Here is an 18,946-nt window from a genome sequence, read left to right as displayed (position 1 = left end):
AATCAGATACAAAAATAGGCCTACCTAAGATGCCTGAAGGGAGCAGGAAATATATTCTCAAAGAAGAATAGTTTGAAGAGTTATCCTGTATGAGGGAAGCGTAATGGGGACCCTGAGTAAGTGAGTAATATTGTAAGGTTGTAGAAAGTGATGGGCCACACAAAGGTGCTCAAGAAACATCTGTGCCAAATATAGCTTAAAAGTATAATATGAGAGTGTACTTGGATCTTTGATAATATTAGACAGAAAGTGGAAGTTTCAGTTATAACAATGTAATCAATGAGTAGTATAATGAAATATGTCTAGATACATTAGGTATGTAGATAATAATGATGTTCTAGACTTCATGTTAGAAGAAAACAGAGCAGTTGATAAACCTAACTTGGTAAGTACGCATTTTGCATCGATCTTGTACATCGATCTAGTACTAGGGCAGTTGATTCTACGTGCCATATTTTTGGCAAACTTATTTCCCATCTTTCTCTCCTGGGGTAGTCCAGGATACAAAAAAAAATCCATAGTTTTGTATCTTTGCAGCAGGATGTGACGATGAGTGTGTTTTTGGGTGATTTTAGCTCCAAAAGTGAAGATGCACACGTTAAGAATTAAATAGCCTTCAGCTATAATCGAGCCTTAAGATTACTGGAAGCAGAATGTCCGATTGGGAAGAGGCATGGAGAGAGGTAGAAACAAAGGATTAGAAGAATGTATTTTTACATTTCTAAATGAGATCATTACTGTAAATGTTATAACAAATGTTAAAATAACGTTCTAATTAGGTGAAATGTTCAGTAACAACGTTTTAAACTCTAAAAACCAGAGAAATTCACCAGTTACAATTATCTCAAGTAGAACACAATTAAACAGGGGGGTGGGGCCCCTCTCCCTCAGCCTTCCTGGGCCCAGAGACCCAACCTGCCAAAGATAATGAAAAAGGAGAGGGTGTGACGCGAGCCACATGCCCCCCAATCCTCCCTGAGCCTATTGTTCCCTGGGTACCCCATCCCCCAGGTCCTTTTTTTTTTTTTTTTAAAGTTAGGGAGCTGTGTGTTCCTCTTTCCCATCCTCATCAGGCTCTGGGGACCCCATCCTCCAGGCTCATATCTATTTAGAAGGGTCCTATCCTCTGGAGCCTACGTTTCTTCAGATGAGTACCCTGGTATTCACCCAGGCATTCACCGTGCACAACATTGGTGGCTGTTGGGGGCAGCTCAACCCCAGCTGGCTCCCCGCATGCTGTGAGAGTTGGCATTGCTCCTCCAACTAGGGAACAACTATTTGTGCTGCACCATGCGGGTGAGAGCAGTATCTTGGCCAAATCAAACATCTGCTCCCAGCCAGGTAGAGCATTTTCAAAGCTCCTTCCGCTGGGGACAGACTTTGTATTTGGTCCCTTTTTAGCAAGAGTTTTAGAAATGCTTCAACCTGCCGGGAGCAAACACTAGTTTCCTTGCACATGCAGGCAGGTAAACTGCTGTGTCCCAGAGTGGTCTCCATGGGAGACAGTAGGTGAGCCAGCCCTGGGGAACGGGGTCCCCTGGATCATAGAAGGCTCAGGGAGGGGGTGTTGTGCAGCCCCCTCCCCATTTTGGCACATTTCAGTCCTGGGGGGTTGGGCTCCCTGGAGCCTATAATCACTCAGGGAGGGAGCTGCTCTGTTCCCCTCTGCTTTTTGACTTTGAAACTGGTCTTCCTTCTGGCCATTACATCTGCTCATAAAGTGAGTGAGTTGCAGGCATTGTCATTTAAGCCACCCTACCTTTCCTTCTATCTTGACAAAGTGGTTCTCCGCACTATGGCTTCCATGTTGCCAAACGTGTACACGCCCTTTCATGTAGGCCAATCCATCACTTGCCTACTTTTTATGCTCCCCTGCATCCTTCTAAGGAAGAGGAGAGATTCTGCTGCCTGGACCCAAAAAGAGCGTTGACCTTCTACCTTGATCGTACCAAAGAGCACCAGGTGGATGTTCAACCCTTTCTGGGTTATGTGGGTGCAAAGAAAGGCCGAGCAGTGCAGAAGAGAACCATCTCCAGATGGGTCATGCTCTGCATTAAAATGTACTACGCACTGGCTAAGAAGCAACCCCCTGAGGGTTTTCGTGCTCATTCTACTAGAGCTAAAGCTGTGACCACTTCGTTAGCACGTGGAGTTCCGGTCCATTACGCTTGTCCAGCAATGTGGGCATCTCTGCAGATGTTCACCAAAAACATCTGCCTGGCCAGTCAGGTCCGTAGGAACGGGCACTTTGCCTGCTCAGACCTGCAGGACTTTCCAGTATGATCTTAGTTCGTAGACCACTTGCCGGGGAGGATTTTGCTTGGGTAACTATTCTAAGGGTGGGAATCTGCAACTAGATGACTGTATCAGATGGCCAAGTCACTTGCATCTGGTAACGCCTTATCTGGTAGCTGCAGATTACTTACTGACCCACCTATCCTTCCCACTCTAACTGATTTCTAGGCACAGGGCCTCCCTTTCAGGGCCCTAGTTTTGATGCACCAATGGTCAGTGTTTTCCTTGAAACTGTGCTTCTGGTGTGGAAAATTGTGAACTGACATCAGTGTGCCAGGGTGGCGCCTTTATAGAACACGTGACATCCTATCCGGCGCAGATGATGCTGACAGATAAGGAGCTGATAGACGCCACCTATTGACGCGGAGGGGTACTGCTTAATCAAAATCTCCGGATCAAGACAGACACCTAGGGGAAATTGTAAGGCAAGGAATCTGCAACTAGATATTGTCTCTACCCGGGAAGGCGTTATTGAAGGTAAGTAACTTGTCCTTTTTTCACATTTACACAGGCAGTTTTTCTAACTAGCATCATTGATAGGGGATTAATTCATTCTAATCCATTATTTATATATATATATATATTTATATACACACTCCCCTGCTGCGATTATACATCTGTATGAAATAGCAAACAAAGAAAACGGATGTACTTTATTTAATAAAAGGCACTTCCTAACAGACACAAAGCCATTTGCACTAGTTTCCAAGAGGGAAAGGGTATCTAAATTGGAACCTTTTGGTTCTTCTTCCCAGGTTTCGATTCCAAAACAATGGCAATATTAAAATGCACTTTACCAAGTCTGGACTGGGTGTACCGGGCAACAGGCATTTCCCCAGGAGGCTGGAAGGGTGGGCGGCCACTTTTGTTACTGGGGGCCGGTTTTGTAGCAATGCAGCAAATTTAAAAGCACTGCAGAGTTCCTTTTATATCCGACAGTTTCAGGCACCAATAAAATTGCCAAGATCACTCTGGTGATTAATGTACATGTTGGAAAGAGAACAGGGTTTTGTTTAGAGGCAGTTTTGACTCATCTAAGGTAGTGCAGAGGGTGCAAAGAATGTGTACTATGCAGATCACAGAACAGCATTTTATGTGCTTAGCTCAGTGGGATACTGCTTTGTTCACACCTTCTTTTGTTACTGTGCAGTTCATAAGTTACAATCCTAATCTAGCCCAGTGAGCTATGAACTAACATCAAAGAGCTGCATGCAAACTGCATGGTAGAGGTTAGAAAGTTATGTTCCATTCCAGTCGTTGATTTTCCTAATTTTGCTAAAAATGGTTTGGGTAGAAACAAATTAGTAGAGTCAATCCTACCCACTGTTATATATACTGAGTTTATGCGTTCCCAGACCAAGTACTCTTTAAAAAAAAAAAGAAAAAAAAAGCCTACCAGGGTGCATGACGTGAATTCTACACCTTAGAGTTCCCTTTGTCCACATTTTCTATACACTGATTTACACACGTATGATTCATTGTCTCTGTATGTGTGCATGTAATTTAAAGTGCTTCCGCATCCTTCGCTGGAAAGATGCGTTATAAAACAAATGAAATACATGTGAGACGGGGGCTATGGAGAGATGAGGCACTGTTAGAGGATGAGGATTAGAGAATCATTGAAGAACCCCAATAAAGATTTCCGTATCCTGGTGCACATCATTTACTATGCTTTAAAAACTGATACAGTTGAATATATAATGGAAAGTGTGTTGTAGAATGCACTGATTTTGATATTTTTTCCCAAATTTTCTCAGGGAATTCTTCAAATCCCTTTGTAGTGCTCAGACTCACTCACTATGCACCCAATGGGGGCTGGTCGGACAAATTTTGCCAGGGCTGCCTTGGGTTCCCAGTCCTGCCCTGCATTACACCTTTTATTTAAACAAAGTAGTTGCACAACAGTATGTCTTTGATATCTTTGAAGACAGAATGTGGTTCTGTTTATTCATTTAATTTTAGAACACATGTTTTTTTCATTTTTAGAAAACAAATAAAACGTGCAGTGAAAATATGAACATAAATTTTGTATCCTGAGATATAAAACCAATATAAAAAATGGGCACATACTATTATTTGCAAACATTCCTTGTAGGAACTTTATATGCCCTGTGAATTTCTTTGTCCTGAAAAACCCTGTTTCCACGTTCTGCAGCTTGTGGGCTGGAATATGCCATGTGCAAACTGCTCTCTTTCCATGAAGGGCACAGGTGTGATGCTGAGGCCAGAAGTCATCTCATTGCTGCCTCCCTCACAGTGATTCCCAGGTACTCAATTTGAGCTGGGGATGCAACACTGCTGCCACTGCTTAACTGAAGGTGCAGGTTGCAGTTTGAGCCCACAAACACAGCACTGATTTATGGGACCATCAATTATTTGTCCTTAAACCTGGAACCAGAGCTTCGGAGAGAAAAAAAACAATAAGGGAAAAGAAGGAAGAGGAAAACGGAAAAACAATGACAGAGAAATCAGGGATGAAAAAAACCCTGCACGGGTGGGATAGAGATGCAGGGAGTGTCTGTTGATGGATTAGATAGGCATGAGGTGGAATCAAGACTACGCGGCCTCGGTATTTGGCTTCCCAACGTTCCGTGGCTCTGCCACGTTCTTCTGAGCTAAAGTTTGGGCCCCAGCATGTATTCTTTTACAAACTAAGCATTGAGTCCAACAATAGGAGTGTGTAAAATACTTAAGTAACTTGTGCAACATATAACTAAGCAATAAATTAGGTTTAAAAAAAACACAAAAATAGCAAGTAGTTTAGAAGCCTCTTGTCTCTATTTGAGAACTCAGAAAATGTCTGCATTTCGGCTTTCTAGAGCACTTACTATAATTCCTATGAAAATGAGAACATGAACCCCCTTATTTTGTTCATTTCTAAAGGAAACGCTTTAGGTTTTGCAGTTTTGATTCCATCAATGTGACTTCAGATGTGTTAATTAGAGCACTGTGTGGAGGGAGGGGACAGGGACAGAGACGTGGACTCAAACAATGGAGAGTAGGGAACAGAGGCTGCAGACTAACCGTGCTAAGCAGGCCAGAGAGGCAGTGGCAGCACAACAGGCCATGCAAGGCAGGCTGGAGGGTCCTTGGCAAAACATACTATGGAGGGCAAGGGGAGCAAGCCAACCAGCCAGGGTGGGTGAGAGTATGGGTGGCAGTCCAATCGACCATGGAGGGCAAGAAGGAGTGGTAGTGGACCACGGAGGACAGGAGGGATGGGATAGGGGCTCAGACTCTGACAATGGAGGTGGGAGGGACAGCAATCTGGCAGCATAGGCAGCAGGGGTGTAGTGGCTGGCTGCCGGGTCTTAGCTTGTGAGGCTCCCCCCCCCCCCCCCCCCACCACCACCACCACCACCACCTTCTGTGCTGTTCAAGGCTACATAATACTGATTACATTGTGTCTTCATAAATATTGAAAATTCAGTAGCTTATACTTGTGACCAGTCAGCCACTTCTCCTCCACTGAACTCTTTGGTGCTTGGCTGCTGTGAGATGCAAGGCCGAATGTAATGTGTGACGTTCACGCGAATATTAATCTCTCAAGGCCCCCTTCTCTCCACCACTTTATAAGCCACTCTGTGGATCTGTTGAAAGGTTGCTGCAACATGGTTCATTTTTGCTTTCTGAACCTTACCTCACAGTTTGTGTCCTGTAGTTCACGATCTCTCCGTATCGAGTGGTTTCACAATCTTCCCATGCTGTATTCCACCTCTGGTCTTGATCTTTGGTGGTGCGCCTCGTAACCGAGGGTACTGATGCATCAACCAAGCCAAGGTACCAACAACTCCCTGAAGACACTGTCCAGTAATACCACACCGCCGGCTTCTGCTTATATTTTACTATCCCCCGAATGTAAACTGTACTCTTGTTGTACACAACCTACTCTCGTGTACACTGCCTCATGGCCCTCTGGGGCCTGGTTCGAGCTTTACATAACGGCATACATAAATGATTAAAACGCTTCCTTGGTTGAATTTACGTGCTGTGGCTTCGACTTCCTTTTCTACAACGTAAGCTCTGATTCCTTGAACTGGACACGAATGCCCCAAATATACATGTCTTTTGAGGGGATAAATTCCTCGTTCAATAGACTCTCTTTCAAGAAAGACACACTTAGCCAAACCAAACACAGGTTGAAGTATGTATGCAAGGGCTGAAGGTCAGAATGAAAGTAGAGCTCAACTTTGTCCCTCATATTTCATTCATAGTTTTGGCAGAATTCCCTGAGTGGTCTAAGCAAATCCTTTTTCAATTTATACTGTAGAAGAGAGGGTTGCGCTTTCCAAGAAAGTGAATAATAGGCTGGGCCTGCTTCGTGATTTGGCTTTGGGCATGAAATAAGAGAAATGAAGACCTGTATACTGTAATTTTGTAAAAGTGATGTTTGCTCTTACTAAAGTAAAGGGAACTCTTCTACACCACATCCATCAGTTAAATGAAGGTAAATGAAGATTCTGTATATTGCAAAAAAAGTATTCTAGGACATGATAGTTGGGACTCTGTTGAAAATAAATAAAATTGTGAGTGAACCGGAATGTTTGCAAACTTTTTCTGCCTTTTTTTTATTTTTTATTTGTATGTTAAACTAAAGCTAGAGATGCTGATGATCGGCGTTCATGGACACATAATTATGCCCATATGTTTTTAATTCTTAATTCATGATAGAGCTGGGTGGCAGATGGAAATCACATTACAGCTCGACTCGTATTGGGCTCAAGAGTCCAAAAGGACCTCGAGCTGTGCCAGAGGCAAACTTCAGGCTCAAGCCACCTCTTCAAAATGATGCACACTTACAAGCATCTACACACTCACCACCACTCGGTAATCAACTGGAGCTGGCCCCCCCTTTCATGGGGGGGTCCCACTTCAACCTCAGGGCTCTGAAAGTATGTGAGATACGGACGTGGGGCCATTAATCACATTCTACTGGGGGGCTCATTTCGTGTTACGCCACTGACGCACATGCTATGTCTCATTTACAGAAACACATGCATTCAATCTTACATGCAAAGACCCATAAATAAGTGTGGCAACCAGTTTCACTCATGCTTCTGTGCACTCTCTCACGCTGAGATACATATTCACAAAACAAAGTATACATTCAGGCTCAAACCAGTGCTTAATTTGTAAATAAAAATGTGCCGGTGCCCAAAGCCTCTCTTCTTAAACATGCGGCGGCTGCAATTAAAAGTGCGAGCACAGAATGCTGAGGCAGCATAATCCTGAAGTCATCTCGGGCCTCTTCAACCCATTTAAAGCCACTCCATGCCCTTTCAGCTCACGTTTGCAGCTTTCTGCATTCTCCCTTTGTGACGCTTTTTTGTTTTTCTCTTCTTCCGTCTTTCCCATATGTGTCTCTTGCTCGCAGCATATGCTTGAGGCAGAAGAATAAGTGATAGTCCTCAAAAATAAGTGTTGGTGCGCTGCACCGGAAACAACAAGCACAAATTAAGCACTGGCTCAAACATACAATCATGCACGCTTGTCCAGTGAAGTGGCCATAGGATGGGTGTCAGGTGGGCTAGGCATGAAAGAGTAACACTCTACCCTCAGCTCTTGAAGGCATACAGCAAGAGGATGAAAGGTGCGACCAGAAAGAGGATTGTGTGCAGGGACTCTTGTTCATAACCTCAAAGAATACCAGAGTCATAGGAAGACAACTGTGTCTTGCGCTATCAGAATTTGGATAGCTCCTTCAATCATTGGTAAGGCGTTGAAGTGCTTTCTTAATGTGGAGATTCTCTTTGTACAGAGCTAGGATTTATGGTGGCCTGTTGTGTACAGGAATGGTGACAAGTCTCTATTTTGTATTCGCCAATTTCTAAAGAAGAACATGTAGACTTTTCTTCAACTGATTCAGTGTTTGATGCAGAAGGGATATGTGGTGTTTAAATGGCTGTGCTTTTTATAGCTTGAGACTATGCAGTAGAATAGTTTTCTATCAGCTGTCTTCAGTGTTTTAAAAGGGCGAATACCATCTGATACAGAGTACCTGCGCTTCTTTATTTTGAAAAAGGAAATACCAGTACTTTGCACACATTCAATACATTTAATGGGAGAGTACAGGTACTTCTCAGGAGCAAACAGATACTCTAAAAACCAAATGCCTGCACTTTTTTATGTCCATATAAAGCACTGGCTGTGGTGCTAGAAATTGTGGACCTTTATCAAAAGATCATTTGGTTACTTGGGTGTTCACATTCTCCTAGCAATAAGACCATTTTGAACGCAAAATTGAAATCTGGTGCTCTCTTGTGGCCTTTTGTGGTGGTACCGAAAGGTATTTCCTACAGTGGCCTGTACAAAGGTCTGGACAATGGGGTGGGGGGGTCTGCAGGGGACTTAGAGGCAGTGCTTTAAATGGGCAGGTACTGTCCGTTACCTGCTCTTTTCTAATTTGGAAGGAATAGAACCTGCACTTCTCAGCACTGCTGCAATACATTTAATGGGGCAGTACCGGCACTTCTCAGCAGCAGACAGGTACTCTGAGTGAGTACCTGCACTTCAATATATTCATTTAAGCACTGTTTAGAGGCACTGATTAAGCTCTTTTTTTCCAGACCGAATGTGATTATGATTTTAAGGACTCGAACATCTATTAGCATACTGTGCGCAGCTTTTAAACAGCACAACTCAAGCAATTGCCAAACAAATACACGTTCCTTCACCAGCTGCCTCACAGACAAGCATGGGAATGGACAAAACTACTGAATGAAAAGATACACAGCTTCCAAGCTCACCTTGCAAACGTACAACACACTCATTCTGACACACTCACAAAGATGAGGCACATTCCTTCACCATGACAGCACATCTCCTCAAACCTATTCAGACTTTGCTCTGCCATGGGATTCTCCGAACCCTCTGAAAAGTCACCATGGCAACTGAAGGAACTCTAGTGCCATGCTAGTGGCCCACTGTTTGTTTGGTTGGTTCGTGGGCTTGCCTTTTAACATTTGCTTAATTTAATTAGTGAAAGGTATGCATATGTCGTGCCTTTTCTGGTGTTAAGCCCTCCTCAAGCGCACTGGCCAACTACTGAAAACATACATGGCTCCATGTTTTCCATATGGTTTCTGGACTACTTTTTCTCTTTATTTCGTAGGCAGCACGATCTCGCTGTGCAGTAGTCGAGTGCTTTGCATAACATCGACCCTGTTACATGGATATTTGCACTTTCGCTAGTTACATGGATAATTGCACTTTTGCCGATAGGTTTCACTGCAAGCAGACTTCTGTTTCCTTTTGCATGTCTGCTTTGCACTTCTATGTGAAACTGTTTTACTTTTCATTTTCAGTTTATGTGGCAAGAAAAGTCTGGTTAAGAGTTTACAATGCTAATAGCTTCAACTCGAACAAACGCGAGACCCATTGCATTGCAAATGCTTGTTTTAGTTGCTTTCCAACCAGCTTGTGTTTTGGTAATGTCCCTTTTTTATTTTCCGTGCGCACGTTTTTCGGTTAACCAGGCTTTTGCTTGTTTATGTTGTTTTCAAAACAACATGTTTTTTAGGAATGTTACCCTTTGATGCTGCAGTGCTTTGGCCCATGACTTATTTTTAGCTGCCAAGGGACGCACTCCCAGTGTGCAGTCCTAGGCCTAAAATACATTAATATTGACCAAGCTAAAAGCATTGCCAATACCAAATAGACCTCCAACAGAGGCGATGCCAATGCTTCTTGTTCCTTCCAGGGTGACAGTTTGTTGTGGGGTTATGTTCACCACCTGAGGAACAGTCAATGCAATTGAGGATAGATCTCCCAGTTAAAGTTAACCCTTCAAAAATTGAATTTCCTCCAACCTTTATTGGTACTGTTCAAATCCTTTTCCTCGGTTCCTCACCTGTTGTTCCTTCCTCTTCTTCCTTCATCACAAGCCTTGTGTTTTACATGTGCTGAAGGACTTGAACTCTATATTTGGCATCCGTGTTTGTACAACTGTGTGGGCTTTTTTTCTGGCTATTCTATGTAAAAGGATGGCTCTACCCTAACCTTTCTGTATCTTCCCACTGGAGATGCCTTCCTGTATACTGCTGCTAAGCTGATAACTGCCTCGCAAAATGTTACATTCTCTCCTCTTCCTGGTTTAATCTTCGCTCCTGTTGAGACTGGTTCGGGGAAGGAGAGCAGGCAGAGCCTGGTGGGCTCCAGTTCTCAACTGCCCCTGTCCCGGGGCATAATCTGGCTTTGAACTGATAATGGTTACCAAGTAAACCTGGTGCTCTGCATAGTGAAGCAAAGCAGTTCAGTGCTTACATGGGGAGGTGGTTTGATGTTAGAAACTCAGAAATGTGTAGAATATAAATCACACATCCAAAATACCGTTCAGCCAGTCTCAAGAAAATACAACCCTTCTAATAACAGACAGAGGCTTCTCCGTAGTTTATCGGGCAGTCAAAAGACTGTGCCCAACTGTTGTCTCAATAACATCCTATTTCCACCTGCCTCTTTAAAAGCAAGCTTCGCTTCACGTCACTTCCTGCTTTCTGTCAAGGAGCCCTGGTGCACCCTGCGATTCCTGGTCCACCAGCAGTACCCCAGTTGGGCTCGGGTTCCAACACGTGTATCTTCCACCATGTATAGAATACAGCCGAGGTGCCTTCCCCGTCAGGGGTTCCCAGTTTGTTTTATACTTTGTACGGCTTTGTTGGGATTCCAAGCCTCCCACAGATATCATTGGTGAATGTTCAACTCACTGACCAACCTTTCCAGCTTCAGCCCACAGCCTTGCAGTGGGTGATAGCCCTCCGATTTACTTTGTGTATCTGGATAGAAGGCTAGAAAAAATAATCTAAGCTCGGGATCATTCGGTCTTTTCTAAGCCCCGACACGGTTGGTCACACAACAGACAAAAAAATCTGTTCGACTGCCGGCTGTCGCAGCCAGATTCCACTGCAACCCTTAAACGTGGTATTACAGCAAGAGCAAAAAGTTAGACGCACACGCAAGCCTTTAAGTACTGGCTATTTATTTAATTCCACCCACAGGGGGTATATTTATTTAATTAAATTTATATGGAGTGCAGCATCCGTACCCTATCAGAAAGGTTCCACGCTAAGAATATTTTGGGAAAGTTACCGTGTTTACGTGCACTAGGCCTGTGTAAGGCAGAAAGGCCTCTTATTGGACTGCAGATGTGTACACAGACTTGAAACATGTGGTCTAAATACGCATCTGAGCCGGCCGTTCTTTCAAGCCTTGTTTATGTATAATAAACAGTCAAATACAAACTTGGCCAAGTTAGAAAAATACAAAACGGACTGTGTACGTTATTGTCTAAAGAATGTGACCGATTTGATCTAGTATCAAATAAAAGGATTTATAGAAACTCATTTCCACTGGGCCAGAACACAAACATGGCTATTTCAACAATCCAAAACCCGCAACAAAAACCTGGTGTTTTCTCAAGTCTGCAGCTGTCTGTGGAGACGCTGCAGAATATTCCAGAAATTGTTTTTTTAGTGAGCATAATGTAGCCCTGTTTCAAAAGCCGCAGTCAACCCTGCAGACCCTTAGTATCTTTTTCAAGCAACTCTTTATTGCACACGACTAAATATTACAAAGATACACATACAAGCTACAGAGTCATGGATAGGTGCCACAGATGCCAATCGAAAGCACAATCAGCCATTGTTATTGACACATGAAGAGCAGCACGCCCCCCACTTCATCGTACTGCTCTCACATTGGGTACATATCCCACCGGGTGAGACAACGGTGTAATGTGAGTGCAATGAACAGTAACGAGAGTATGATAAAGCGGGGGGGATACGAGTGAAGAGACTCTGTTAGCCTATCAAGGGAAAACCCCAAAAGGTAAAAGCACCAAGCAGGCCCACGAGCCCTACTTACCTGGCCCAAACGCAGTCCGTCTCAAGTTGCAATGACTCGTGCTTATCCCAGATGAGTCCTGTTGGAGTGTAGTTTTTTTAATCAAAATCTATGTGAACTGCTTGCAAAATAATGTGTAATGAAGCTGCATAGACGTGACAGACTAATATTAATGCACACGTTTGAAATGTGCCCACGGGGGGTGGCCATCAATGTATACGATGATTAATGAAATTGATTAATAATGAATTATTAATGTACTATTGTATGATTCCTTTTTTAGAATTAAGAATCGCATGTTAAGGTTTTGTTGAATTAATAATTAGGCCCTAGTCAGCAAGGGTCTGGGCCTAGTTGCCTGGTCTCATATTAAATGTATTTTTCTAACGTGCAATATGCTGTCTTCCTGAAGGACATAAAACTGTACTTTTCCAGAAGCTAGAGATGTGTGTGTAACCGTAGTAATTTATTTCTCATGGGACCCGACTTGCTCAAGGAGACATTCTTGCTGAATGCAACAGTGTAATTCGCAACAGGTACAAGGTCGCCCAAACTGGTAGAGACAATGGAGGCTACTGACTGAAGTAAGGAGTGTAACTTTTCCTACCTGACATTCTACATGTTGAGGACGTAAATCACAGGAGCCAATAAACTGCATGAGAACTGTTTTAAGTGAAAATTCTAGTAAGGTGATCAGCGGACTATTGGATAGAGATAATGAAGCACCAAATACTGACCAATTGCAAATTAGAGTCTTGTCTGGCAAATTCAATTTAACGACGTGTCACAAGGAGAAATCAGCCATTGCGTGCCTTTATCCTGCCACTCTTACTCAGCCATTTTCGTGTCTCTTGCTGAGACATTAGAAGGACACTCTTAGTGCTGCCCTGATATTCTGACTTAGTTCTTGCTATTGATACTTTAGACCATCCTCACTCTTCTTTCCTTACCCAATACTTGCTTCTCCTCCTTATGAGGGAAGTATTCCTACTTACCCTATTCTGCCGAGACTTTGCCGTCCTATCCTGGCAGATGGTGGATCGACTGCTGTCCTGAGGACGAAGTCTGATTCTGTATGCTGACCCATTACGGAGGGTAATTATATGATGATGCAATTGTAATTGTCTGTTTGCCTTTTCTTTCTAGGTACCAATTGCTCTTTTGATAGAGACCATAGTTAGATGTTTTCTAAATTTGTTACAAAATTGTTTTGCATGAAGCCCAACATGCCGATGCTAATCAGAGGTTAGATAAGGAGTCCACAAAAACGAATGCAAATAGACAAAGGACTGTATCTTTGCTTTGTTGAATAACGTGCTAATGATACTCTGCTAAAGTTGATTCATGTTGACGTCGTGCTTTGTTCTAATGTTCATGATCTTTGCTTAAGTCATATTCAAGCTGCCACATTGTGACACTGTTAATGTGTTTTCTGGTATTGAGACTAATAAACCTGCTAGTAGAGTGTAACCAATAGGGAATAAATATCTGAAATCTTACAAAATACGCGTGGTCATTCATTGGCTGAAAGGTTATGTTGTGTTTCAATCCTTATTAATGCAATTAATTAATTTGATTTTGTTATTGTGAATATTGATGAGGTTACTGATCTAGTGATTGAAATGCGGAATAGATATCTCGTCTTAAGGTGTCTCCAATCAGGGTCAAAAGGTTCATTGGCCTAAAACGAGTCCCCATGTAAGTAAAGTACCTAGGTCGGGACGCGTTATCAGTTCCACAATTCCCCCCATCTCGGACAACAATTCATGGTCCCTTAATCATTGCACTTTGTGGAACAGAAACCGACCGACCGTCCAACATGAGTGTTACATGATTGTTGGTCGCATCCCACATTATAGGACCGCACAGACTCGTAACTTCCTGAAGTTGTCGACCTTGGGTGAGCTGTGCTCCAGGGAGTTTAAGCAATGGAAGTAAGGACGTACCAGATAGAACGGGCTGCTCTGAGGCACACTACCCCGTTTCTTTTTCATACCCTGAATTGCAGGGTTCAAGAAAAAGCACAAGGGGTAACACTGAAGTTGCAAGAGGCCTGGCGTAAATCTAAATAATCAAAACAGCAGGCCCTAGGTTAAAAAAACGTAATAAGAAATGTTAGTATAATAAAGTTTTAATAACCTAATAGAAAAAAAATATTAGTTAAAAAATTAAACCGAAGTAATAAAAGTATCAATGAGGAAAATGCGCTCAATGGTCAAAAAACGTGAGACACACATATTAGGGAATGACCTATACGTGTGTGACCCACAAGCACATTAATTATGACCCTGCACACTGACAGCAAGGGTAAGCAATGGAGGCGGATTTTGGGCAGTGGAGAACGCTCCTGTTCTACTTGATGGGTAGAGTGGCACTGTTCAAAATGGTGGCACTGCCCTGCTTTGCTTATATACTACCGAATAGCGTCTATTGAGTTCCCAAAAGATTTTTTTAAAGACGTGGATACTGTACTGAGAAAATTGTTATGGCAGGAGAAGTGCCCCAAGAATAGCGCACTCCACTCTTCACCACTTCACATACGAGGAGAGTATAGTACTACCCAGTGTTAAGCAATACTGTGAAGTGGCACAGCTAAGTGTGGTCAATGGTTGGCAAAAGCACAGACGGAGGACCCAGTTTTTCGTTTGGACGGAGACATGTTGGGGGAGATACGCTACTTTTCTTGCACATTCTTTAGGGTGGGACAGTGACTGAGACTGACCCCACCCCCCCACCCCCCCCCTGCGACTAAAACTGTTGTGGCAATATGGCCTGATCTCAATAGAGAAACTTTATGGCATGGGTGGCTCACCCCAAGGACCCCGTTGTGGATGGGCGCATGGTCTTTGTGATGTCCATTAGCGGGACACATTAGGTCTCAGTATGCTGGCAGATGTATGGGAAGCTAACTGGGTGATAAACCTTTTGGTTATCTTAAAGCAGAATATGAGATGCAGCCCTCCCAAGTATTTAAATACCTCCAGTAGCAAAATGGGCAGCTGGCTAGGATCGCACCAGCAGAGGACAAACTGAAGGCCTCTGGAAAACAGATTCCTGGAGGGGCCAAGGCTTACTTAAGCAATCTCTCACCTACCAGACCCTGATGAGATACTTAAGGAGACCTAGAACCTTTGAGGGCAAGATGGCAGAGGGAAGTTGGAGACTTAGGGGGATGAAGTCTGGGGATGGGCGTTGCAATTCCCAAGGCAGGTAGTGATTAAGGTCATTATTGGAATCTGGGGCCCCCCACTGGAAGCATTGTTGAAAATCTGAAATGGAAAACAGCAAACAAAAATATAGAAACAAGCATTCAGCAAACATACACATATGATAAAACATTTTATTTAATTTAACAAATATAAATGAAACAAATAAATAAAATAATATTTTTAATCGGAAAGCTGGAGCTTTTCTAAGTTGAACTGAAGCCATGCTTCGTCCATACTATATTCTGTTTGATGCAGCTGCACTGCTCCCATGAATCAATCTGAGGAAACTAATTGAACTTTTAGCCTCCAATTGTAAATTCCTTGACATTCACAGTACGTTTTTCATTTGTATATTGAGCCACTTTGATTATATACACTTTATTAATCTGTTAATATTTAATTTTCTAAGCAGTCGCGGACCCCCTGAGGATGCTTCGCGGACCTTTAGGGATCACCGGACCATAGGTTGGAAACCACTGTCCTAAACGTGTTGCAAACAATGCGGATGTTTCCTACGCAAGCAGAACAACGCTTGCTGGAAAAACGCGTGCCTTTTCCTCTGCCTTAACCACCCATGTGCCAAACTACGCATATGCATGGTTAAGGCTCGGAAAAAGGCAGAGAGCTTGGGAGAGGACGCAGGGAGGTAAATGGGGCTCGGGCAGGTTTTAGGGGTGGGACGGATAAGTGCTTAGGGAGGGTGGGGGTTAGACTTTTTTTTTTTTTTTTTTGAGGGGTGGGGTTTGGGGAAGTTTAGTTTTTAGGGCTTAGGGTGCGTGAGGGGACTGGAAAGTTTATTTTTTAAGGGTGGGGAAGGTTTAAGGAAGGGCGAGAGGAGAAAGGATCCCGAGAGGACACAATTAGGTAAGTAGGGTCGGATTTAGTGCTTGGGGTATATGGGGGGGTCGGGGTTGTTTATTTTTTTAGGGGCGAGGTAGTTTATTTTTTTAGGAATGGGGGAAGGTTTGAGAAAGGGTGGGAGGAGGGAAGAGGTGGAAGGATTGGGGAGGATGCAGTGAGGTAAGTGGGGTTAGGGCAGGATTTGGGGGCAGTTTTTAGCAGTGGGTTGGAATTAGGGATGTGGGTGGGGGTTCGGGGTAGTTTATTTGTGGGCGGGAATGGAGTTGATCAGGGTAGGTTATTTTTGTAGGGCTTGGGGTGGGTGGGGTGGTCAGAGTAGTTTAGTTATTAGGGGTAGGGAAAGGCATTAGGGTTCAGGGCAGGTGGGGGTGTCAGGGTAGTTTAGTTCTTAGGGGCTGGCGTATGGTGGGGGTCTGGGGTAGATTTTCTTTTTTGGGGGGGCTTACTAGATGGGGGTGTCAGTGTAGTTTAGTTATTGGGGTGTGAGAAGGCTTTAGGGCCCAGGGCGGGTGGGGATGTCTGGGTAGCTCACTTATTAGCAGTGGGGGTAGTTTTGTGCCTCGGGGTGGGGGGTTGTATGACAGACCCAAGCATGCCGTTTCCACATATGCCTTTACTATGCAAGCTTTTACAATGAAATTAGTTGTAAAGGCATGTGTGGTAAAGGCATGCATGGAAAAGACAGTCGTGGTTCCGACCCCGTTGTTAAGGCATGCATTGTTCCAGTATGCGTAGTTCTGTCATACAACCTCCTCCATACACTCTGGATTTGCCTGACTTTGCATGCATATTGAGAGGGGGTGGCTCATAGATTTGCAGAGCGCTACTGATATTCAGGTAACTCTGGAGTCCCCATTGTTATTGCTGGGGTTATCGAGTGGAGCTGGTACATCTTCCTATCAGCGGACATTTTGTATCATGGGTTTTCTCCTAGCCAAGAGATAAGTGGAACGTAAGTGAGGATCCTCAGTGGCTCCAACAGTGAGACTAGGAAATTAATATTGGCTACGAATAGGAAACGATGTTCTATGAAGTTAGAGGATGCCCAAAACAAATTTGACAAGATTTTGAAAGGATGGATGAGTGATATTTAGAGTAATTTACCTGGTGACCTCAGTAGGTTTGTGGTTGCAGGAGAATTAACAAGGATTGGTTTTTCAGTTTGCATCTATATTCTGTATTGTTTGGAAAATCAATAAAAAACTTTTACAAAAAAGATACATAAATTACAAAATCAACAGCATTTCCATCCCATTAAATTGAAGGATCGTTATCAGGACTCAAACAATATGGAGAGCCATAAAGTAAGCTAAGCAAAAGAAGTAAAAAAAAAAAAAATCAGTACAGAGTATGAAAGCACATATGAGGTAACAACACACCATGCTGTAGTTGCAGCTATAAAGGAAGATACTAACTGAAAATTAAGGGGGGAAAGGAAGCGTAGGAATATAACAGAAAAGGTAGTAAATGTAAGAGGGAATGTAAAACAGAATTATCCCCCCTTGAGAATAATGTGGAAATCAATATTGATGTTTCCTGCAGTGATTGCCCAGATACAGCAAAATGGAATAGTGGATGGGACTAAAGCAAGTCTGATAATGAGAATTAATAATTTAGCCAGCAGAAAAACAGATAAGCCACAAAAAGCATGGTTATCAATGAGGTTACTTCTACGTCCAGGATTAGGAAAGGCTTTGGAAGGAAAATCGTGGCCATCTAAAAGGAGCAGTCCACTTGTGAGGGAAACATCCAAAATGATATATAGTTAGACAGCAATATATTAGCCTGAAAATGAAAATCGAGCCATGAAGGAGCCCACAGAAAAATTGGATTAAAGCAGAGGGACTAGTGGAGTTCTGTGTCCTCTCAAGAGTTCCAGCTTCCTCTGAACCACGAGGAAGGTGTCACAGAAACGGAGCATTTCAATGGTGGCTATCTTGGGTGAAATAGTACCGAAAGAGAAAGCGAGAGAGATGACTCAGTGTGGATTAATGGCGGCGTCGGCCACCTTGGAAGAATTGCAGCAGGATCCAAATTAGAGAATAGAATAGAGCAAGGTAAGTGGAGATTATTAGAAGCCAGTGTAGATGAATAAAAAATGATAAAATAAATGAAACAAAGCAGAGGACAAGCATGGTTCCAAGTGCCCTTTACGAATTCTGATTTTGAAACCTTGAGGAACGCATCATAGAAAAAAAGGACAGGTGTGTAGTGGCCATCTTGAGGGGAAGCATCAAGCGAGTAGCGAATTGAATTTCAAGACTTTTGGAATTCTTCAAAGATGGCAGCCAGTGTTAGTGCAAAGTGAATCATTCATCTATCCTTTTACTCTTATTTGTTTACAATTTTAAACTCGTTTGTTTGTTTTTATTGTTAAAATTGTACTATACTAACATTTCTTCCTATGATTTTGAACTAGGGGCCACAGTTTTGATTACCAAATGGAGGGCTGGTACTGTGCACAGTATAGAACCATACTGTTTATGTAGCGGTCCTGTTCTAGGGACCTGGACTCTCATTTATTGCCCTGGATTTCCATCTTACTTAAGCAAAGAGGCGGGCGTTCAAGTGGGCGACCTTTCCCTTTCCTCAAACCCTTGGGGTTCTCTTTCTGCAGGATATGCTTTATTTTCAGACTATATACATTTTGTTTAAAGCAGTGCGCTATATGCATTAAAACGAGGTACTGTTGTTTTACCTAAGATTCTGGGTGGGTTGTCCCGGCATAAGAAGGATTTAGCACT

General features: G+C 43.2%; 1 protein-coding gene across 3 annotated transcripts in view; it reads left to right on the top strand.

Annotated features, from left to right (window-relative positions):
- The window catches only part of MTHFD1L (methylenetetrahydrofolate dehydrogenase (NADP+ dependent) 1 like), a 1,484,080-nt gene that overhangs the window by 332,311 nt on the left and 1,132,823 nt on the right, over nt 1-18,946 (top strand). The window lies entirely within an intron of this gene.

Source organism: Pleurodeles waltl, chromosome 5, assembly GCF_031143425.1.
Source record: "Pleurodeles waltl isolate 20211129_DDA chromosome 5, aPleWal1.hap1.20221129, whole genome shotgun sequence".
Taxonomy (NCBI): domain Eukaryota; kingdom Metazoa; phylum Chordata; class Amphibia; order Caudata; family Salamandridae; genus Pleurodeles; species Pleurodeles waltl.
Note: the sequence above shows the minus strand (reverse complement) of the source record. Positions and strands in the feature narration are given on the sequence as shown.